Consider the following 24,482-nt stretch of genomic DNA (forward strand, 5'->3'; position numbering starts at 1 on the left):
CCCTTAATTGAAAGGGAGATGGTAAATCCCATTTTATTTTATAGCCGGGTACGAAACTCGGATTGAAATCCATCGAAGTCCTAGAGTTTCATGCCGAAAAAACTATCGGCGAGTCCAAGAGTAAGTAATCCCTGGTGACATTGCAGAAACGAATGAATCAGTAGATTATATGGGAATTGTGGTGAATGAAGTGGAGGTGAGTAGTCTATTCCATAACCAAATACATCTGTGGGATTGGATGGTATACCAGCTCGTGTCGTACGAGAAGCGGCTGAAGAATTGTCAGTACCCTTGACCATTTTTTTTAATTTGAGTCTTGGGTCTGGGTTAGTCCCGAGGGGATGGAAAGAGGGGAAAATAGTTCCATTGCATAAAGGTGGTTCCAAGACTGCTGTTGTAAATTACCGACCGATTAGCATATCAGGAATCATTGTCAAGGTCTTAGAGAAATTAGTCAAGGAAAGAAAACAGGATTGGATAGATGAAAATGGGATATTGTATGGGGGACAACATGGTTTTGTGAAGGGTAGATCATTCCTCAGTAACTTGCTCACGTTTTATAACACAGTGATGGCTGAACTGGATAAGGGTAATGGGTTTGCCAAGGCCTTTGACAGGATACCACATGGAACCCTAATCAGAAAACTGGAGCAGATGGGGATGGATATAGGGTTGGTGAGATGGATAGGAGGGTGGTTGATGGAGAGATACCAGAGAATGGTTTATTCAGGAGTGGAGTCTAAAAGACGGCCTGTGACTAGTGGTGTGCCACAGGGCTCTGTTCTTGGACCACTGCTTTTCAATTTGTTCATCAATGATATAGGTAAGGATCTGAGAGGAAGTGTTCACTTGTTTGCTGATGATGCAAAGTTGGGTAGAGCAATTGTAAGTGCACAGGATGTCAAAATTTTACAGAATGATTTGGATAGTTTGGAGGACTGGGCTAGGAAAAATGGATGTCAATTTAATGTGGCAAAGTGTAAGGTTATGCACTTTGGGGTGAAAAGAATAGCAGCAGTATATCACATTGGTGGAACCATACTCCGGGAGATTGATGAGGCCAGGGATTTGGGAGTGTTGGTGGATAAGGAATTGAAGTTTAGGGGGCACATTGCAAAAGTGGCTAAATCAGCTCATCAAATCACTTGGCTTCTGAAAAATACTTTAACATGCAGAGACAAACAAGTTGTTGTTCCTCTGTATTGAGCCTTGATAAGACCCCATCTGGACTACTGTGCCCATAACTGGGCACAGTAGTCCGGATGGGGCACCAGAGTGTCTTCGTGATGGGGAGGAAGTGGAGAGGATCCAGAGACGAGTGACCAAGATGATAGCAGGGGTCTGTGGAATGAACCTTATGAGAATAGGCTGAAGATTTGCGGGTTACAGAAATTGGTCGATAGGCGGAAGAGGGGTGATATGATTGAGACATTCAAATTACTGAAGGGTTTTTATAAGATTAATCCAGAAGATATTTTTGAAAATAGGACTGGTGGTGGGAGGACTAGGGGCCATGCATGGAAGCTGGGCAAGAATGTGGTTGACAAGGGTGTTAGAGCTGGGTTTTTTACTTGGAGAGTGGTGAATGAGTGGAATAAGCTGCCAGAGTCTGTTGTGGGTGCTATGACCGCGAATGAATTCAAGGCAAGGTATGATAGATACTGTGTGAATGTCGAATAGTTGTTCCTGACATGATGTTAGGGAATCCCTCGATGAGTCTGTCGACTCCTTGGAATAATAATAATAATCCCTTGGGTAGTACAACACCAGGGCAACTCCATGCAAAGGTGGAGCAAGCTCAGTCACTAACCTTAATATTCTCTCAAAATGTAAAACACAGCTCCTAAGATATGTATACTGTTTTACATTATGAGAAGAGGTCACTACCCAGACCAGTTTCAACCTTTTTTAAGGTCTCATCAGTGAGTAGGTAGATCTGGAATATCAAGGTTTTAAGTGAACTGAACTTACATACCTCTACTATCGAATTGCCAAAATGGTGTACTCGTATATTGTTATTACTATGTTTTACCGGCTACATAAGTTAATATTAATTATTAATTTAAAATTATTAACTTATGTAGCCGGTAAAACATAGTAATAACAAATTGTATAGCCCTGATATCATTCTTGCTATCAGAGAGGCTCTACCAATCGACCAACCTTTTGCCAACAAAGGTTGGTCGATTGGTAGAGCCTCTACTACTAATGGCTCACACAAAAAGTTAAGCAAGTTTCAGCGTGGTTAGTAGTTGGAGGGGATCAATTGTTCGATGCTGTTGGCACACTCTCCCTCGATGAGTCTTTGGACTCCCTAGAGGTATCACATAATAATTGTTATTCATCTCTGCACCTCTCCATACTTCATCCCCTTTAAATCCCAGTGATTAAATCTGAGTACAGAAATCCAGATGTGGTCTGATCAAAGCTTTATGCAATAGGACCAGCACACTTTTATCTCTCGTAGTCAATGTTCTCCTCATCATTGCCACAGTTCTCTGAGATGTCTTCAAATCTCAATCCACAATCACCCCTTGCTTCCTCCACTTCTTCCAGTATAACTCCACCAAGACTATGAAGCATCCCATCTGTGGATCCCAAATTTTAAAACCTTATATTTATTTCCATAGAACTGATATCCCCCATACATTTTCTCACTTTTCCAGCTTTTTCAAATCTTCTTGAAGAGCCAAAACATCAGCACTATTACTAATAACCCTCCCAAGCTATACATTATCTGCAAGCAACTGAATATCACCCTGTAGTCCTGTGACAATATCACTGACAAAGACTGAACAGTAATGGTCCCAAGACTCAACCCTGCGTAACTCCACTTTCTACTCCCTGATACTGCTCCGCCATATACTTGGGTGGTCTGAAAAGTTCTCAGCCTCAACCATAGATGGTAACACTATCAGCATGATTTTTTTTTTTTCTAAGTTGCTACAACTGTCATAAGCATTCGTGTGAAATTGCAAGTCATTCTATCATGTAGTTTGTTTTATACAGCTGTCTGAAGCAAAAGATTGCCTGTATCCCTTGAAAATGGATAAAATTGTGGTTATAAAATTCTTTGTAAAAGAAGGTTTAACGCCAAAAGAAATTCATTCGAAGTTCATAAAAGTTTATGGGCACTCTTCTTCGTTTTTGACAATTAAGAAATGAGCTGTCAAGTTTAAACATGGCCATACCAGCCTTAAATCCACGTGAAGGAAGTCCAAAAGTGTAACAACACCAGAAATCATTGATGAAGTGCATGATATGGTATTCGATGGCCGGCAAGTCAAAGTGCGTAAAATTGCTGGGACTATAGGCATTTAAAAAGAATGTGTAGGATACATTATTCATGAAGAATTGCAAATGAAAAAGGTTTGTGCAAGATGGGTGCCACGCTTGCTCACAGCAGATCAAAAACGCACTTCCATGAAAATCTCTGAAGAGTGCTTGGAGCATTTTAACAAGAAAAAAACTGATTTTGTGCATAAATTTATTACTATGGATGAGACTTGGATTCACCATTACACACCAGAATCCAAACAGTGGACAGAAGCCGGTTGTTCAGTGCCAAAGAAGACAAAGTTGGTTCCATCAGCAGGAAAGGCATGGCATCAGTGTTTTGGGATGCTAAAGGCATTTCGTTTATTAATTATCTTGAAAAGGGTAAAACAATAACCGGGGAATATTATTCCAATCTTTTAACCAGACTATATGAAAAAATTCATGAGAAAAGACCCAGTTTGCAGAAGGAAAAAATCATCTGTCATCGGGACAATGCACCTTCCCACAAAAGTGCATTGCCCTGATGGCAATGGGAAAATTAAGGGATCTGCACTATGAATTGTTGGAACATCCGCCCTATTCCCGAGATTTGGCTCCCTCTGACTTCTATCTCTTCCCAAAACTAAAACTCTTCCTCGTTGGTCAGTGTTTTTCTTCAAATCAAGAGGTGATTGCAGCTGTAGAGAGGTATTTTGCCAATCTTAATGAGAACCACTACAGGAATGGAATAATGGTGCTGGAGCATCACTGGAATAAATGTATTAATCTTAAGGGAGATTATGTTGAAAAATAAAAATAATTTTGAAATTATATATTCGTTTTTTCATTGTTACGTCGAGAACTTTTCAGACCATCCTCGTACCACTCTGATATCTATCAGAGAGCCAATCATCAATCCAATAACCTGCTATCCAAACCCATATGATGCAACTGAAAAATCAATTTATCATGTGGCACCCTGTCTTGAAAAAAAAAAAAAAAAGAATTAAATAAACAGGGTATGCCTTACCCTCATCCACTACTCTTGTTGCCCTAGTGTAGAAAGTAATAACCAGATTACTAAAACAAGAGTGCTCTTTAACAAATTCATGCTGGCCTGCATAAATAATATTACCTTCATCTGTCCAGTTCTGTATATAAGTTCTTGCCATTTCTCCAAAATCTAAAAAACAGAAGAAACACAAACAGGACTATAGTTTGAAACCTCCATTCTACCACCACTTTTATGCAATTGTACTATCTTACCCTCCTTCCATTCTCCAGGAACCTGCCCCATTGCAAGACTTTCATTAAACAGCCAAGTTAATGGCAAATTAGTCAGGTCCATAGCACATTCCCTTAAAATGCATGGTGAAATTACATATAATCACGACTGTGTTAGTGACATTTAGTATACTCAGTATTCAAAACACATCCTGTTCATTCATTTCAACAATTCATCACTCATTATCCTTCTAGGAATAAAGCCTGTAGTACCAGGATGGAACACTCTAATAAAGTGATCATTAAATAGCTCAACTATGTCATCTGCATTGGTCACCCGATTTTGAAAGTTTATTTTTCACTTGGTTAGACTATAACAAATTTAGTTTAATCCTTTATCCAAGTGTGAGCAAACAACGTTTGCGCCTGAAAGTATCTTCAGGACTGGGATAAGGTAGTAACAACACCTGGCAACTCGTTGCAAAGGTGGAGCATGCTTACATCACTCCTATCTCAGTACCTCCCATAATGCAAAACACATCTCCTTGCAGATATGTATAATTATTATTATTATTTTTATTACGGGTATCTCCATGGAGTCAGTAGACTCATTGCGGGAGACCCAAACTAGCAAAACAATATCTGTCATATCTCTTCTTGAATTCATTTACAGACGAAGCGCTCACAACTAAGTCAGGCAATGAATTCATTCACTCATTCACCACCCTCCAGGCAAAAAAACCTTGTTCTGACACCTTTGTTAACCACACTCTTCTTTAATTTCCAGAGATGACCTCTTGTTCTTCCATCACTATCACAAAGCTGAAACATTTCCCCTGCATCAATCCTATAAAAACCTTTCAGTAATTTAAATGTTTCTATCATATCCCCTCTTCTTCACCTATCAATCAATCTCTGCAATCCACAAGCTCTCAATCTATCAATGTAGGGAGCATTTTTTACATCACTCACCAACTTGGTCACTCTTCTCTGAACCCTCTCCACAACTTTCTCACTCCAAGGAATCCAGGTGACCAGACCTGAGCACAGTAATCCAAATGTGGAAGTATCAATGCTTTATAAAGGGGAATAATAACCTCTTTATCTCTGGATGTCAGTGTGTTCCTCAACAACCAAGTAATCCTATATGCAATCTTGGACACCTTAGCAATGTGTACTCTGAACTTCATCTCCCTATCTACCAACATCCCTAAGTCCCTAGCCTCATCAATCTCTTGGAGTACCTTTCCATCAATGTAGTACACAGCTGTTAATCTTTTAATCCCAAAATGCATGACTTTCCACTTTTCCACATTGAACTGACATCCATTATCTTTTGCCCATTTTACCAGCTTATTTAAATCATCTTCCCTTAATGTTATGCATTAAGGGAAGAGCCACTACCCAGACTAGTTTCGACCTTTATTGAGGTCTCTTCAGTGGGTGCCAGGCCCAAATGCAGAGATACCAGGCAGAAGCAATAGCAAGGTCATCTCTACCTATAGGAGTTGCCAAAAGGTGTGCCACCTTTTTTTTTTTATTAAATTACTCTGGATTTAGAGAAAGATGTTGAAAGTTTATTTTTCACTTGGTTAGACTATAATAAATTTAGTTTAATCCTTTATCCAAGTGTGAGCAAACAAAGTCTGCACCTGAAAGTATCTTCAGGACTGGAGTAAGGTAGTACAACACCGGGCAACTCGTTGCAAAGGTGGAGCAAGCTTACATCACTCCTATCTCAGTATCTCCCATAATGCAAAACACATCTCCTTGTGGATATGTATATAATTTTATGCATTAAGGGAAGGGCCACTACCCAGACTAGTTTCGACCTTTATTGAGGTCTCTTCAGTGGGAGCCAGGTCCAAATGTGGAGATATCAGGTAGAAATAATAGCACGGTCATCTCTGCCTATAGGAGTTGTCAAAAGGTGTGCCACCTTTTTTTATTAAAATTACTCTGGATTTAGAGAAAGATGTTGAAAGTTTATTTTTCACTTGGTTAGACTATAATAAATTTAGTTTAATCCTTTATCCAAGTGTGAGCAAACAAAGTTTGCACCAGAAAGTATCTTCAGGGGAGAATATGGGAGATATTGAGATAGGAGTGATGTAAGCTTGCTTATTTGTCGATTTTCATCTCTCTGCCCAACAAGGTAATCCATCCACTATCATTTTTCTCTTCTAATGCTATGACCAAATCCAAAACTCTTGATCCTCCACCACATGCTGCCTAAGACAAAATTACTGGCATCAAAAAAAGTCGTCCCTCAAAAAAACTACAAAATATAGTTCCCTTATTACTGCATGCTGTCTCCTCTGCATTAACAAAGCATTTAGATTTATCTTTCCTTTTGTGTAGTGTCATATAGCTTGTGTCCTGTGTATATTATGTTTTCCTGATGATCTCGATTCAGAGGTCGAAACATCAAGTATTTTCTTAATTATAAGCAATTACTCCCACATGTGTGTTTTTGTCTCCATAAATTCTTTACTTATGAAGAACAAACACATTGGATATTATGACTAAATGTTATCAAGAATTATATACAAATAAGGGAAAAGTAAGAGAGAACAACAATGGAGAAAAGGATACAGAAACTATAATGAATATATGGCCAAATATGACGAAGTAAAACATGAACTTACAAAAATGAAAGGAACCTGGCCTTGATGTAATACAAATGTAATAATAATAATAAGATTTAAAAATAGAGGAGATCTCTTGCATATAAAACTAGCTGAATTGTATACTGAGTATTTAAGAACAGGAAGAATTCCTAAAAGTTGGAATAGTGGCAAGTGTTGTTAATGAGAGTTTGGAAGTGCAAAATAAGGGAAACTAGAGATATTAAGGGGGGAAGCGATCAAGCATGTGTCTAGCCACCCCCGGGACAAATAAGTGTGAGCACAGTAATTACTGTCAACACCTGAGTGCAGTTTCTCAAGTTTTGAATCTCAATAGGGTGGTAATGATATTATGAAAGGATAACTGTGGGCACAAGGGGATGGTGAAATGCACGTACATGAATGCCAGAAGTATCAGAAATAAATGAGTAGTTTTGGCATTTAGTCAGCTCGACCTGGCCAAAAATTACTGGCATTAGTGAGACCTTGTTGATAAAGAATGATGTAGTTACAGGGATAGAATGTAAGGGATATTGTAATTTCAGAAAAAAATAGAATAAATATTGCAGGAGGGAGTATTATTAATTATAGCCAAAGAATGTCAACCAACAAAAGCAGAAGTTAAGGATGATTGTAGATGAAGGAAATGGTTCATTTTAGGCTATTTTTTAGATGCAAGATAGAGGCCAACAAAATATATTGTTATTTTTATGGCTGTTTAGTCTATTTTTAACAATTGTAGCAATGAACAAAATATATTGTTCACTACTAGTCTAGACTTGGGGATCTAAAGGAAGATATGGATGATATGTATTGGCATATTAGCACAATGAGTGCAAGCCTAGCAATTATCATTGAGGACTTTGACTATGGGGATATAGATTGGAAGAAATGACACATAAGATAGAAATGGAATTGATACAGTTACTATGAGATAATTACCTGAAACAGCACGTGAAAGAGGGGGACCAGGAGTTTGAGAGTATGGGATCTGGTAATATCATCAGAAGATCCAACTGTAACTACAGTAGCAACATCACCTTCAATCATGTAAATTGGAATCTTGTTCTGGGAGGTTGCTCAACATATGGAATTCTCAGTCAAGAAAGGGTTTATGTGGAACTACAAGGCTGGCAATTATGACAAACTTAAGTGGCAGATAGGAGCAGTGTCATATGATAAAAAGCTATGTGGTATCAAAGTCAGTAGCACATGGGAAGTGGTCAGGGATTGTTTGAGAAGAGCAGTATCAGACATCATGCCCTAAGAGTCAGGATAAAACCAGTATGGATTAAGTGGATGAGCAGCATTATAAGGCAGGAGCTGCAGAACAGGAAAGCATTGAAGAAGGAATAAAAATAAAAGTGGTCAGCATGTTCAGGAGTAATAAAAGGCACAGGAAAGAGTAACTAGTATAGTACAGAAGGCTAAATCAGATTACGAGAGAAAATTAGCTAAGCAGGCCAAAGTAAATCCAGAAGAGCAAGCAAGAGAAAAAAATTATTATAGAAAAGTGGCAGAAACAGAAGAAACAGCTGAGTTAATAAGTGATCACCTTGCAAGAGTATTTCATCCAAGTGTAGACTTCGTGGTTAATTATTATTATTAAGGGCGACTCCAGGGAGTCCTTAGACTCATCGAGGGAGGCCCTAAACATCATGTCCACACAACTATATGACATTCTCAGAAGGCTAAATCAGATTACGAGAGAAAATTAGCTAAGCAGGCCAAAGTAAATCCAGAAGAGCAAGCAAGAGAAAAAAATTATTATAGAAAAGTGGCAGAAACAGAAGAAACAGCTGAGTTAATAAGTGATCGCTTGCAAGTGTATTTCATCCAAGTGTAGACTTCGTGGTTAATTATTATTATTATTATTAAGGGCGACTTCAGGGAGTCAGACTCATCGAGGGACACCTAAACATCAGTCCACACAACTATACGACATTCTCACAGTATCTATCATACCTTGCCTTGAACTCACTCACCGTCATAGCACCCACAACAGACTCTGGAAGATTATTCCACTCATTTACCACTCTAAAAGTAAAGAACCCGGCTCTAACACCTCTGCTAACCACACTCTTGCCCAGCTTCCATAGGTGTCCCCTAGTTCTCCCACCACCAGTCCTGATCTCAAAAATATCCTCTGAATTAATCCTATAGAAACCCTCTAGCAAATTGAATGTCTCAATCGTATCTCCCCTTTTCCGCCTATCAACTAATTTCTGCAACCCACAAATCTTCAACCTGTTCTCATATGGTTCATTCCATAGACCCGCTATCATCTTAGTCACTCGCCTCTGGATCCTCTCCACCTCCTCCCCATCAAGAAGGAACCTAGGTGACCAAATCTGGGCACAGTAGTCGAGATGAGGTCTTATCAAGGCTCGGTACAGAGGTACATCTAACTTGCTTGTCTCTGCTCGTCAAGGTATTTTTCAACAACCAAGTGAGTTGATGAGCTGATTTAGCTACTTTTGCAATGTGCCCCCTAAACTTCATCTCCCTATCCACCAACACTCCCAAGTCCCTGGCCTCATCAATCTCCTGGAGTACAGTTCCACCAATGTGGTATACTGCTGCTAATCTTTTCACCCCAAAATGCATAACCTTACATTTTGTCACATTAAATTGACATCCATTCTTCTTACCCCAGAACTCCAATCTAAGTCATCCTGCAAGATTTTGACATCTTCTGCATTCACTATCGCCCTACCCAACTTGGCATCATCAGCGAACAAATGGACTGTTCCTCTTAGATCCTTTCCTATATCGTTAATGAACAGATTCAACAGCAGTGGTCCGAGAACAGAACCCTGCGGCACACCACTAGTCACAGGCCGTCTTTTGGACTCTACTCCTGAATAAACTACTCTTTGATATCTCTCCATCAGCCACCCACCTATCCATCTCACCAACCCTATATCCATTCCCATATGTTGTAGTTTACGGATTAGAATTCCATGTGGTATCCTGTCAAATGCCTTTGCCAGGTCCAGCAGTATCACTGTTAAAAAATTAAATCAAAGTTAAAAAATTAAAAATCTTACTTAAAAAAGTATCTTCCTGGCCCCCCGACATCACGAAAAAACTTAAACCTTTCCGCTCCCGTCCACCCCGAATTTAAGCCTTACCAAAAATCCACAAACAAACCCAATTCCCCACTCAGACCTATAGTAGATGCCACCAATGCACCTTGCTACAGACTGTCTAAACAGCTGGCCAACTCTCTGACCCCCCCTCATTGGAAGGTCCACTTCCTATATAAAAAACTCGACCCACTTTAAAGCCCTCATAGAAAATTTAACCTTGAATAAAGCAGACATACTGGTAAGCTTTGATATCTCCTCTTTGTTTACTAATATTCCCTTAATTTACACCTTATCTCTCTCTCTTACAAAAAGTTTTCCCTTCTGACATCTTAGATCTCTTTTCCTTTGCCATTAACTCTGGGTATTTTTCTTGGAAGAACAAAATCTACAAGCAGATAGAGGGAACCGCCATGGGTTCCCCCCTCCCCCCCCCCTTGCTAATTTCTATATGGAAGATTTTGAAAAACGAGCCATAGACTCAGCCCCACTCAAACCTTCTATCTGGCTAAGATATGTAGATGATGTGTTCTCTATTTGGCCTCATGGCCCAGACACATTAGACTCCTTCCTCAGTCATCTCAATAGCCTACATCCAAGAATCCAGTTTACTATGGAAAAGGAAAAGAACAATTGTTTACCCTTCCTAGACACCTTAGTCACACGCCTGCCTAATGATACACTTGCCTTCACTGTATACAGAAAACCCACACACACACAGGCAGATACATTCACAAACTCTCCCACCACCACCCTGCTCAACAATATGGCATTATTAAAACTCTTACCAAGAGAGCCCACAATCTTTGTTCCAGTGGAACCGCCCTCACTACTGAGCTTAACTACATACACAACACTTCCCTCTCCAATGGCTACAGCGATCACAGTATCAAAAAAATAATCAGTTCCTCTCCCATTCCCGGTCCTTCTCGTCAACAAGAATTTAAAAATGCCATCACCATACCCTACATCTGTGGCACATCCGAAAAAACAGCCAAGATTCTAAAAAAGTACAACCTACACACAGCATATAAGCCCCACAGCAAACTTGCTACCCTTATCCGTTCTACGAAAGATCAGCTCCCTACCTCTCTCTCTGCCTGGAGTTTACAAAGTACCCTGTTCCTGTAAGCTGGAGTACTTTGGACAGACAGGCAGATCAGCATCCATCCACCTAGAGGAACACAAGTCTTACATCTGTAAACACAACTATGGTCATTCAGGCTTGGCTGACCATGTCTTGGACACCACCCACAGAGTATCATGGAAGAAAACCACCATGCTCTATCACAGCAAATTCAAGAAAGAGAGACTATTCTTGGAAGCAGCAGCTCGTAGAAATCAACCAAATCTTAATAAATATGGTTGCATTAAGCTTCCGAAAATTTGGGAAACACTCATCACCAGAGATCCTACTTTATATTCCAGGCCATCTACAACCGCCTTTAGAGGGCGCTCCACCTAGGTAGGACTTTAGTGTCACCCACATGGTTGGGCTTAGTATTGTATGATATTTGTATTATGTTATATTAGTTATTTTTGTAATCCCCGTAGATGTCCTAGTGACTAGGACGAAATATAGGAAGTATTAAATTCTTTTTAATCCTTTCTGAGTGTTGTTAAAAATCATTAAACCTCCAACATTATGTCTTCACATCACTTAAGCCTCTATACACGAATTCTAATCACCCACTTGCTCATACCTTTTTTATACAGCTTCCAGGAAATGGCCTCTTGTTCTCTTCTTGACTCCAGCCAATCTATGAAAAATCTTATGCAAATTAATCTTGTAATTACCCCTTACTGACTTATATGTCTCAATCATCCCCCCCCCTCCTGCTATCCACCAGGCTCTGCAATTTGTATTCCCTCAATATGTCCTCATACTCCACATTCCAGACACCTGAAACTGACTTATCATCCTTTTGAAAATGAGGCAACCAAATTTCTGCACAGTAATCCAAGTGGTTAAATCAAAGTCTTGTAGAATGAAATTATAACATCCTTACTGCTACATGTCAGTGTTCTTCATATCTTTGCTATAATCTGCTGATTGTCCCCAAAATTTTAGGTATTTATCCACCATCACCTTCTGCCACCTCCTCTATGATATCTCACCAATAGTATACTCTACATCCCATCCCATTTGAGTCCTCTTGCAAAGCTACCATATCCATTCCACTCTTCATAGCCCTCTCTAACTTTGCATCATATGTAAGCAACTGTATATCACTATTCAAACCCTTCCCAATGTCATTTACATACAAATTAAACAACAAGGGGCCCTAAAACAGACCCTTGGGGTACTGGTGACTGTCCTCTTTTGGGATATTGGTTCTGCATGCACACACAAGCTGCTGATACCTATCAGACAGCCAATGTCTCCCAACTCCATCTGTTCCAATTTAATTACCAAATTTGTCGTGTGAGATCTATCAAAGGTTTTTGCAAAATCAAAATATACTACTGTATATGCATCCCCCTTGACCAATGCATTTGTCATCTTTTTATGGTAAGTAAGCAGATTGTTAAAACATCTCATACTGCACTTTTGCTACCTTTACCAAGAGAGTCACCTTCCTTGCTTGCTCTTTCTACTCCTCATATCACTCATCATTGTCACTCATCTTGTGCTGCCTTCACAATGCCTTTTTCTTCCAGATTGCATTTTCACCTCTTCAGTCATCCATTTTCCACCTGCCTTATTTAATCTCCTGACCTGTGGAATACTCAGTCATTGCCTCTGGCAGATAGTTCCTGAGTATTGAACAAGCAGCAGATTTCCTTCCCATCCAATTCCATTACATAGCTACAGGTCGACTTCTGAGTTTGTCATAATCACTCACCTAATAATTCCAAATATAACCCTTTCTCACAAGAGTTCTGATATGTCTGGTAATCACCATGTTCATTTTCACCAACTGGAAGAAGATTTGACACCTCATTTGCAATAATATCCTCTGATGAGATAATCAAATCCAAGATCCTCAATCCTCATGTACCCTGTGCCACAAACTGCCAAAGACAGTTATCCCCCAAAGGTCAAGACATTCATTCTCTCTAGTTTCAGACACCATCTCTTCATTAGTCTATATTATCAAAACTGAAATTGCCCATTATGATCACCCTTTTCTTATTAGCCAGAACCAATTTGATTATACACTTCACTCTCAATGCCTTCCACATTACCAGGCCTTTAGTAACACCTCACTAAACATTTTATCCCTTTCACCTCCACTTCACACCATACTGCTTTAGAAGAAATATTGCAAGAGTTGGTAAAATAGCTCAGAGGATGACTTGGATACTAAAGAACATACTGACAAGTAAAGAGGGAAGTTATTATCTCTCTTCATAAGGTATGATTTGGCTACATGTCTACTATGCACAGACTGTCATTGGGTTTCTTCGAGATCAGGAGGTGGTGAAGAGGATTCAGAGATGAGTGACTATGCTCCCTATGAGGATAGATTGAACGTCTATGGACTGTAGAGTTGGGTTGACAGGCAGAGGAAAGTGGGGACATGATAGAAAAGTATAGGCCAAAGGAATTCTATGAGATTGACACAAAAGAAATTTTTTAATACATGATGAGTATGGGAAAGGAGAACAAGGTATCATCTCTGGAAATTGTGTAAGAGTATGGTTAGTAAGGGTATGCAGATTAGGTTATTTATTGGCTTGGAAATTGGTGAATGAGTGGAATGAATTGCCAGAGGTAGTTGTGAATTATTATTATTATTCATGACACCTCCAAGGAATCCGAAGACTCATCGCAGGAGGACACCTACTATACAATATTCGGTCTCCACTACTACACCGAACCTCTACTATCAATCATCTACATCAACGGCATCTACTGCCCACAACCACCACCACAGCTAGTATTTTTGTCTGTAAATTGTGTGTTCTAAAGGGCCGATTTGTCTGTATGCTGGATGAAAAACTTGAGTTTCTGGAGAAAAAATCCTGCTACCTCCGTATGAGATCGGCTAACTCACCTTCAATTGTAAAAGTCCATATAAAGATTCCACCTGTCAATGAGAATCGAACTCTGGCCTTTTCTAATTGAAGGGTGCAACGTATTCTGAGAAATGCCAATGGTAATAAGTTTAAGGAGATGTGCAACAGGTTTTGTGTGAAATAATGGGTAGTGTGGGTCTCCTGCAACATTTGACTATGAAGATAACTATATAATATTAATAACAATATTTTGATTTTATACTCTGAGGATTGGAATTAGTGTGGTAACAGTGGAGATGATATAAAGGAGATAAATATATTCTCTAATTCTCTAATTGCTTCATTATCGATTTCCATGTGTTGGGATCATTGCTGACACATGACAAAATGTATCAGCTATAATAGATTTAGTTTAATCCTTTATCCCAGTGAGAGCAAACAAAGTTTGCGCCTGAAAATATCTTCAGGACTAAATATAGTGTTGTACTATCTTATCCAGTAAGTAGTGCAACACCAAGGCAACTCGTGGCAAAGGTGGAGCAAGCTACCAGGCACTTCTAACCCAGTATCTCCCATAATGCAAAACACATTTCCTATGTGGATATGTATACTGTTATGCATTAAAGGGATTGGCCATCTACCCAGACTAGTTTCGACCTTTATTGAGGTCTCTTCAGTGGGAGCCAGGCCCAGAGCTGGAGATACCAGGCAGAAGCAGTAGCAAGTCATCTGTGCCTATGGGAGTTGCCAAAAGGTTTATCACCTTTTTTAAAAATTACTCTGGATTTAGAGAAAGATGTTGAAAATTTATTTATCACTAGGTTAGACTATAATATTTAATAAATTTAATAAATTTAATAAATATAAATAAATTTTCAACATCTTTCTCTAAATCCAGAGTAATTTTTAAAAAAGGTGATAAACCTTTTGGCAACTCCCATAGGCACAGATGACTTGCTACTGCTTCTGCCTGGTATCTCCAGCTCTGGGCCTGGCTCCCACTGAAGAGACCTCAATAAAGGTCGAAACTAGTCTGGGTAGATGGCCAATCCCTTTAATGCATAACAGTATACATATCCACATAGGAAATGTGTTTTGCATTATGGGAGATACTGGGTTAGAAGTGCCTGGTAGCTTGCTCCACCTTTGCCACGAGTTGCCTTGGTGTTGCACTACTTACTGGATAAGATAGTACAACACTATATTTAGTCCTGAAGATATTTTCAGGTGCAAACTTTGTTTGCTCTCACTGGGATAAAGGATTAAACTAAATCTATTATAGTCTAACCTAGTGATAAATAAATTTTCAACAAATTTCCAAAATGTATCAGCACTTCAAAACATCTCTCTAATCAGCATTAGAGAGATGTTTTGAAGTGATACATTTTGTCATAACCATTTTGAAGAAAGATATTAGTAAGGATAAGAAGACAGTACTCACCTAGTTGGCCAAGTAATTATCATACCTACTCTCCAACTAACAGGTGAATAAGTAACAGGTTGGGGTTTGAATTATAACACGGACATGTAATTTTTGTGATTGTTTTTAGGTGGGAGATGAATTTCATTGTTCTAGCATGAGACTATTGTCCTACTTATTAGAGATTTTAAGTGGTTTGTAAAAGTTCTAATTTTCATATATGGTCTACAAAGCAGGGTTTTCATATTATGTAATAAACAGATAAAAATACAAAAAAAAAATAAATAAAATAAAATAAAATGATAAAAAATTATTAAAGGGTAGTGTAATGGGCTATGTGAAGTGGAGGAGAGCACATTCCCAGAATTGAGTCCTTGAAGGTGTCAAATAATAATTCCTTAGTCTGGCCATGGTACTGACCTACTATATGTTCACAACTTTTTTGTGGACTGGAAACAGATAAAAAAAAAGGAACTAGAATTCTCAGAGGGGAATTCTATGTGAAAGCAATATAACTCTTCCTACTCCTGTTGTGTAGAGTGGCCTCCTACAATGAATCTTCGAACTCCATGGAAGTGTCATTTAATAATAACAATTTTTTTTTTTCTTGCAGAGCAGGCTTGCAACCCATCCTGCTTTTTATAACTTTGCCCAAGTCCTTTCTCTCACAATAAGATGCCCCTACAAATAGGGATTGTCAATTAATTTTCTTTAGAACCAATACTGCAAAAAAATATCATGTCTTAATTTTAATGGAATGCATGACATAGTAATTGAGACACAAAACACATTAAACACTGAAATAATCTGAATGAAATTAGCACAAATATTTCACATGCTGAAATTAATACTACATCATCAGTGGAACAAACTAGCAATTCAAAGAGAAAGAGTTCAAGTCAAATGCAATTCATTAAACAATAACAGCAAGTGCTATGAACTAAAAGCATCATACCAAATATATAATAAATAGTTTTTGGTATTTACATAGATGAGAATGTCCCAAACTTCTAGGAGTGAGTGAGAGAGTGTGTGAGAGAGAGAGAGAGAGAGAGCAATCATTTTGATTTAAATTAGGTTTCAGAGCCTTCTTCGAAAAGGCATTCCAAAGGATAATGCGTTTCATCCCAATGCCGTGTTGTGCAAGACCAGACTATTTAGGTTTAAGGTGTAATACTTGTGTTTACTAATCCCTTTATTCCACAGAATGGCCTTTCTGCCCAATGTCAAATTAATTCACAAGAAATATTATGTCTTAATTTTAATGGAATGCATGACATAGTAATTGAGACACAAAACATATTAAACACTGAAATAATTTGAATGAAATTATCACAAATATTTCACATGCTGAAACTAATACTAGAGATAAACATCAGCTGGTAAACAACAGCTGATGTTTATCTTTTGTAGCTGTAAGAAATTAAATATTTTGTTGATAAGAAAACATGTGAAACTTCAAGGTTTTCTACACACATTCCAAAATGAGATATATGAAATCAGAATGCACATCCTATTTCAGTATTCTAGAGTGTAGGAATCCATTATTTATTATATGTAACAAGGATTGGAGTCATATGATTTCACTGAAGTTTTGAAAAAGAGAGGGAGAGAGAAGCCCTTGTTTTAAGGATGAAGGAGACGAACAAGAATTATGTGCTCAATTAATTAAGAATTGGACAACTTTTATTTTCTGGGAGGTATGACAAACAAAACTTTGGTGTATATATCTACCAGTAAAGGTAAGTTTCTGATATACACTAGTTGATGAAGTACTAGAGGCCATTGGATAAATAGGGTATCAAAGAAGAGTAAACTCCTAGAATTTTCTCTTTCCATAGCCAAATGAATACATGAATGTAGGCAGTTGATTCAATTATAGGAAAGTGGTTAGCTCACTTTCATGATGAGACCAAATATCTATACAGTAACATGGAAAGAAGGCAGAGGATGAATGATTAAAAGCAAAGTACCTGGATGATTTAAATAATAGTTAGCCAAGGGCAGGGACAGAATGATCCTCATGGCTATACCTTAAACTGGTTTATGGATCTTACTTTTCTAGCTAAATATACCAATTTATAATGAATTCAAATATCTTCAACATCTGGAAGAGGATGAGGAAAATATTGTTAGGCAAGGGTAAATTAGTGAAAGAGCAAGACCAGAGCTGACTTAAATATCAGAAGCCTGTAAGAAAATATCTGTGATTTTTTCTAGAAAATTTGTAGAATTCTGGATAAATAATCTAGATTGATCAATACGTATGCTTAATAAATGAGAAAGGAACTTTGCCATTCTATATGTAAGAGAGTCAATGCAGTTCACAATGGGTCTCACAGGGTAGCCTTCTTTATGTATTTTTGGAAGATTATCTAATCTATCTCATCTGAGACAGGTAGCAGTCAAGACATGAGAGTAACATATTGTCACCCCCCCCCCCCAGTGTTACTGTGCACTCAGGCACAGTAACACTGGGTAAGGGTCCATTGATATATTCTGCAATACAAATTTAAAAACTTAATTATTTAAAACTTTGTCTATTATTTTATTACATTAATTTCTTATTCTAATTTGTAAGTTCGATGTTAATTTGCATACTGTTTTTTTGTTGTTTATAAATATATATGTAACTGTTTTAATAAATATCATGTTGAAGATTATGTCTTTTTATTGTATTATGTTCTTTTTTTTTTTTTAAATGCCCTCACTTTTCAAGGTGCAAAAGGATGGCAACCATATGACAGAATATCATTATTATTATATCAAACTCCAGGGTGTTCAAAGACTCATCGAGGGAGGGCTCTCTACAACTGCTCATCTCACTACACCACCAACCTTCATCATCTAACATCAACACCATCTACTTTTTTCTGCCACCACTACTGCTTTCACAGAGAATCCTAAACATCCATGCCCATGGCAGGATTCCAACATGCAGCCTTTTGGCTGGAGAGCAGATACGCTAACCACTTGGCCAACTGGGCTGGCATCCAAATATCATTTACAAAAAAATTACTGGGTGCTATGTGCAAGCTTATACATTACCACTCATACTGGTATTTTCAAAAGGATATAACAATATATCCTATTGCACTTATTTTTAATAAAAGAATGGCAAAGAGCATCATTATCATAAAATGTCTGAATGACAGGATTCTTCTTCTTCTTCTTTAGTATTCTGCAATTGAGCAGGTTCTTCTTTTAGTAGCAGAAACTTTCCTTCCACTCTCTTCTGTTCTGAGCCTTCTCTTTCAAGGTTGTGTACCTGTCTCCATTGGGCATGTCATCTAGCACTGTTTTCTTTACTCTTCCTCTGGGTCTTTTTCCATCTATTTTTCCTTCAATGGCATCTCTGATGATTCTATTCCCTATGTCTGATCTAGTTTTCCTTGCTTCTTTTTATCCTCCTTAACAAACTTCTTTCTTCTTCTACTCTTTTTAAGAGCCCTTCATTATTTATTTTATCTGTCCATTTGATTTTTTCCATCCTTCTCCAAATCCACATCTCAAAGCTTTCCAAAATCTTAATTTCTTCTTTCTTCAATGTCCAAGTTTCAGATGCATAGAGGGCAACACTCCACCCATAACATTTTATTAGTCTTTTCTTTAGGTTTCTATCCATTTTACTGACATAATGACAGGATTATGGTCATAAAATTTAAGGCTGAACTGGTGGACATAGCAATAATGCAGGTATATATGCCAACAAGTGACCATTCAGATGAGGAAATAGAGGAAATGTATGAACAATTACAAGAACTAATTAAGGAAGAAAAAAGAAATTACTATATGATTATAATGGGAATGGAGTTGTGGGAGAAGAAGAGGATGGGAGTGTAGTAGGAAGATACGGACTAGGTATTAGGAAGATACGGACTAGGTATTAGGAATGAGAGGGGGAAAAGGTTAGTGAATTCTGTAAAGAAAATAAGCTAATAATTACGAATACTTGGTTGAAAAAATCTAAGAGAAGATATATATATATATATATATATATATAAAAGAAGACTATACACATGGAAAAAACCAGAAGATATGGAAAGGTATCAAATTGATTACATTATAGTAAAGCAAAGATACAAGAATAGTGTAAAAAATGCATGCACGTATCCTGGAGCTGATATTTACTCTGATCACAACTTACTATTCCTAGAAATAAATATGAAACTAAAAAAAAATAAAGGAAGCTATGAAAAGGAATAATGGAACTTGTTCAAAATAACAAGGAATTTGGAAATAGATTGGAGAAAGAATTAGAGAAAACAAGTTTTGTCGAAACTGAAGATCCAGAAAAGAAATGGGAACAAGTTAAAGAAAAAATAAAGAAGATTGCAGAAGAAGAAATTGGATATTTAAAAGCTAAAAGAATAAAAAAAAAACCTTTGATAACTAATGAGATGATTTTGCTAATGGATGAAAGAAGAAAATGGAAAAATAAAGACACCCCAGAAGGGAAAATACAATATAGAACCCTGAATGACAAATTGAAAAGGGAAGCAGAAAGAAGTAGAGACGACTGGCTTAAAAAACAATGTGAAGAAATGGAAAATTATGAGAGAGTGGGAAGGTATTATCTTTTGTACGAAAAAGCAAGTAGCATAAATCACAAGATAAATGGAATTCAAGCTAGAGGCATAGAAAATAAAAATGGGAAAATCATAACTGAAGAAGATAAAATCCTAATGAGATGGAAAGAATACATTGAAGATCTATATGACAAGGAAAACAGACCAAATGAGTTGCCATTAGAAGATATAAAGAAGGTAAATGAAGATGATCTAGGCCCAGAGATTTTGAAGACAGAAGTAGAAATGTCCATTAAAGAACTAAAATGTGGAAAGGCAGAAGGAATAGATGAAACTGCAGAATTCCTGAAACAACTTCAGAAGAAAGGAACTGAAAAAATAAACAAAATAATAAACATCAAAAAATATTTTATGACTTTAATATTTGCAACTATACCAAAGAAAAGTAATGCAGTGAACTGCAAGGATTTCAGAACAACAAGCTTCATTTCCCATACATCAAAAAGACTTATGAGAATCCTAACACGGAGAACTGCATCTAAGATGGAAGAATTTCTTGGAGATCAGTTTGGTTTCAGGAAGGGTAGGGGAACAAGAGATGCAATTGGACTGTTAAGAATAATAAGTGAAAGAAGTCTGGAAGTGAATAAAAAAGTTAATATCTGTTATATAGATTTTGAAAAAGCTTTTGACTTTGTAAAATGGGATAAGATGGTGGAAGTAATGGAAAAGATTGGTATAGATTGGAAAGACAAAGGCTAATTATTTTACTATATATGGGACAAACTGCCATTGTGAGAGAGCCATATATGGTACAACAGAACCAGGTATCATTGGATGAGGAGTAAGATAAGGCTGTTCTCTGTCACCAATTTTGTTTAACACGTATTCTGAAGCAATACTAAAAGAAGCACTGGAGAATTCGGAAGAAGGAATAAAGATTGGAGGTAGACAGATATTTGCAATAAGATGCACAGATGAAAAGGCATTATTATCAAATACTGAAACAGGACTACAACATCTGTTGAATAGATTACTGGAATCCTGTATCAATTATGGAATGAAAATTAAACAAAAGGTAATGAAAATAGCAAGGAAAGAGGCAAATATCGATATCAGAATAAAAGGGGGGGGGGAAATTGAATCAAGTAAAGACATTTAAATATCTAGGAAGTGTGATTAGCAGTAATGGAAGATGTAAAAGTGACATAAAAATAAGAATAGCGATGGGAAGAGATGCCTTTAATAGAAAATGGAATTTATTCAGAAGTAAAATGGACAGAAACCAAAAAAAAAAAAAAAAGACTAATAAAATGTTATGTCTGGAGTGTTGCCCTCTATGAAGCTGAAACTTGGACATTGAAGAAAGAAGAAATTAAGATTTTGGAAATCTTTGAGATGTGGATTTGGAGAAGGATGGAAAAAATCAAATGGACAGATAAAATAAATAATGAAGGGCTCATATAAAGAGTAGAAGAAGAAAGAAGCTTGTTAAGTAAGATAAAAGGAAGAAAGGGAAATTGGATCGGACGTATTCTGAGAGGAAATGGAATCATCAGGGATGCCATCAAAAGAAAAATAGACGGAAAAAGACCCAGAGGAAGAGTAAGGAAAACAATGCTAGATAACATGCTGAATGGAGACAGGTAAACAACAAGAGATGTGGGGTTTCGTGCACTGGTATTTGCTGAGACATGGTTCATGCTTCAATGAGGCAGCAGACTGAAAGAATCTCGACAGCCACGTGTATCTGTTACATTCTTTTGATAAAATGAATATAATAATATATATTATTGCATGACATTGCCAAGAAAGACATTCCATACAACTCACCACTACAATGCTTAATCCTTCATCTATACACAATGCCACCTACTGTCATGTAACAGTTTGCCTATAAATTGAGTGGAGAAAATCGAAAACCATGGAAGGAAAATACCTCTCCCCCCTCCCCCAAAAAAAAGCCTTCGGTTTAAATTAAAAATTGAGGGATGACTCACCTGCGATAGTTTATATCGCTTTGTACCCAAAATTATCGCGAAATCGATTATTTTTAAAGGGCGCATATCCACCATGTTTATTCTACCATATCCGCCCAGCACACGATGGCGCGAGCGACAACGGATGTGACATTGAATGTAATCTCAACACGGTTTAATGCTTTCCTCCCAGATATGCATGCAACAAAATTTTCGCCACCAGAAGTGATGATGAGGTGATATGTGGAGAATTTTTTTATTGTATTTTTATAGGCAGTTAGTCCCCTCCCCCACTGAATGCCGTAAGTTTTGAATTTTGAGAATAAACCCGCTTTGTCCTCTCTCTCTCTCTCTCTCTCGCTTTTTTTTTTTTTTTGCAGGAGGTTTTTCTTTTATCCCAGACCAGAGGAGTTAGAGTTGTATTGATTTTTTATACGAGCATTCTGATTAGTATTATTTTCGATTTTGATAGATATGTTAGGGATTATTTTTCATTTACTTAAGGGTTTTTGCAAGATTACTTCAGAGGAAATTTTCTGTTTTTCTCGGGTTTTTCGTCCCGTAAACTCAAGAAAATCGACCGTAGAACCCACATTATTTCAGACATTAAATATATTGTGTTAGGGTTAGGGACCACGAGATGGCGGCACATTTGAGCCGTCTCTCTTCACTGAGTACCGCTTAATTAGTGATAGCCTTGGGCCATCTATCTCTGATTGGTACCAGTGGAGATTGAACTGCCCACTCAGTCTCCAAAAGTTAGATAGGGCTAAATGGCCTCGCCTACTCCCGTATACGGGAATAAAAAGGCGTTAGCTGATAGCTGATGAAATTTTTCTGAACAGGTCTGATGATGGGAGACCAAGGGGCCATCCATGGAAACTGAGCAAGATCATAGTTAGCAAGGGTGTTAGAACTAGGTTTTTTTACTTGGAGAGTGGTGAATGAGTGGAATAAGCTGCCAGAGTTTGTATGGGTGCCATGACTCTAAATGAATTCGAAGCAAAGTATGATAGATACCGTGCGAATGTCGAATAGTTGTTCTGGATATGATGTTTAGCGCCTCCCTCGATGAGTCTAAGGACTCCTTGGAGTTGCGCATAATAATAATAATAATAATAATAATAATAATAATAATAATAATTTATTTTCATTAGTTTGTCATTGTTTATATTGTTTTGTATGTTTGATATTATTTTTATGTCGTATATACTAATATACACTTCTTTCATAATCAAAGAGAAAAATCATCGTGCAATTCTATGAAAAACAATATGATGTGATTTGTGAAAAAAACGCCCAAAAAATTGTAAATAAATATATTAATTTAGTAAAAAATAAGCACAGGAAGACAGTGATCAAAACGAAATTGTTAAAATGTCTCAATAAGGAATGTTGTTGCCTCTCAGAACAACAGGGATCACGATAATGTTTCATACTTTTTGTAGTGGTGTTCAGGAGCTAGGTAAGTAATTGTAAACATTGCTTTTCTAAGTCACTCAAGATTTTTGAGACGACGCGGAGCAGCAACAAATCTACATATAGATCCCAGACATACTCAATAGAATTAAGGTTACGACACTCGGCTAGCCACTCCATATGTACACTAGTCTCGAAGATATTGGCCCACGAGCTTCGCTGATGGAGTATTATTTTCGATTTTGCTAGATATGTTGGGAATTATTTTGGTTCTTTAGTATTTTTTATTTCTCTTAACCTGTTATCGACTTGTAAGATAAATGTCTCCCCTATGTCACACCAACCTACGGACGAAGACAGGGAACTAAAACCTCTTCTCTATAAGTTGCTACATTAATGCTTCCACTAGGAAGTACATACAGGTTATTAGCCCATTTAACGAGATGCCTCCCAAACAGACACACAACCTTCACCATCATATCCCTTTTATGGATATTTTAGGGATGATAATGTGTCCCTGATTCTATCTAGACCAGAGTACTCCTGGTATCGCTTTAGGAAGTAAATCGAGATTTGTTTGAAAATATGTTAGAAACAACACACAAGATATTATTATTATTATTATTATTATTTGACACCTCCAGAAAGTCCAAAGACTCATCGAGGGAGAGTGTGCCAACAGCATCGAACGATTGGGTCCCTTTCAACTACTAACCGCGCTTAAACTTACTTAACTGAGCCATTAGTAGCAGAGGCTCTACCAATCGACCAACCTTTCAAGCCTTTCTTCCCACTTTGCCTCTACTAACCATCTTATTGAGTGGGTTAAGAGTAATGTGCCCTATATAGAAGAGAACTACCATTCCAGAACCTTCAAGGAGGATGCTATGGTAGCCCGTTCAACAGGAAACCTAAATGAGAATCAAGGTCTAATCCTACCAGAAATTTGGAAATCTTTAATTAGATCACTAAAC

At 37.5% G+C, this 24,482-nt stretch overlaps 1 protein-coding gene across 1 annotated transcript in view; it reads right to left on the reverse strand.

Moving 5' to 3' along the window:
• Window positions 1–22,224, reverse strand: part of Mettl5 (Methyltransferase like 5) — an 85,088-nt gene extending 62,864 nt beyond the window's left edge. The window contains exon 1 of the mRNA XM_090394151.1: window positions 22,111–22,224. The gene's annotated coding sequence lies outside the window, so the exon portion shown is untranslated. The remainder of the gene's footprint in view (window positions 1–22,110) is intronic.
• Window positions 22,225–24,482: the final 2,258 nt, after the last annotated feature.

This window comes from Typopeltis vanoorti, chromosome 6 (genome assembly GCF_054136105.1).
Source record: "Typopeltis vanoorti isolate ZY-2024b chromosome 6, IOZ_Tvanoo_1.0, whole genome shotgun sequence".
In the NCBI taxonomy this organism is placed as follows: Eukaryota; Metazoa; Arthropoda; class Arachnida; order Uropygi; family Thelyphonidae; genus Typopeltis; species Typopeltis vanoorti.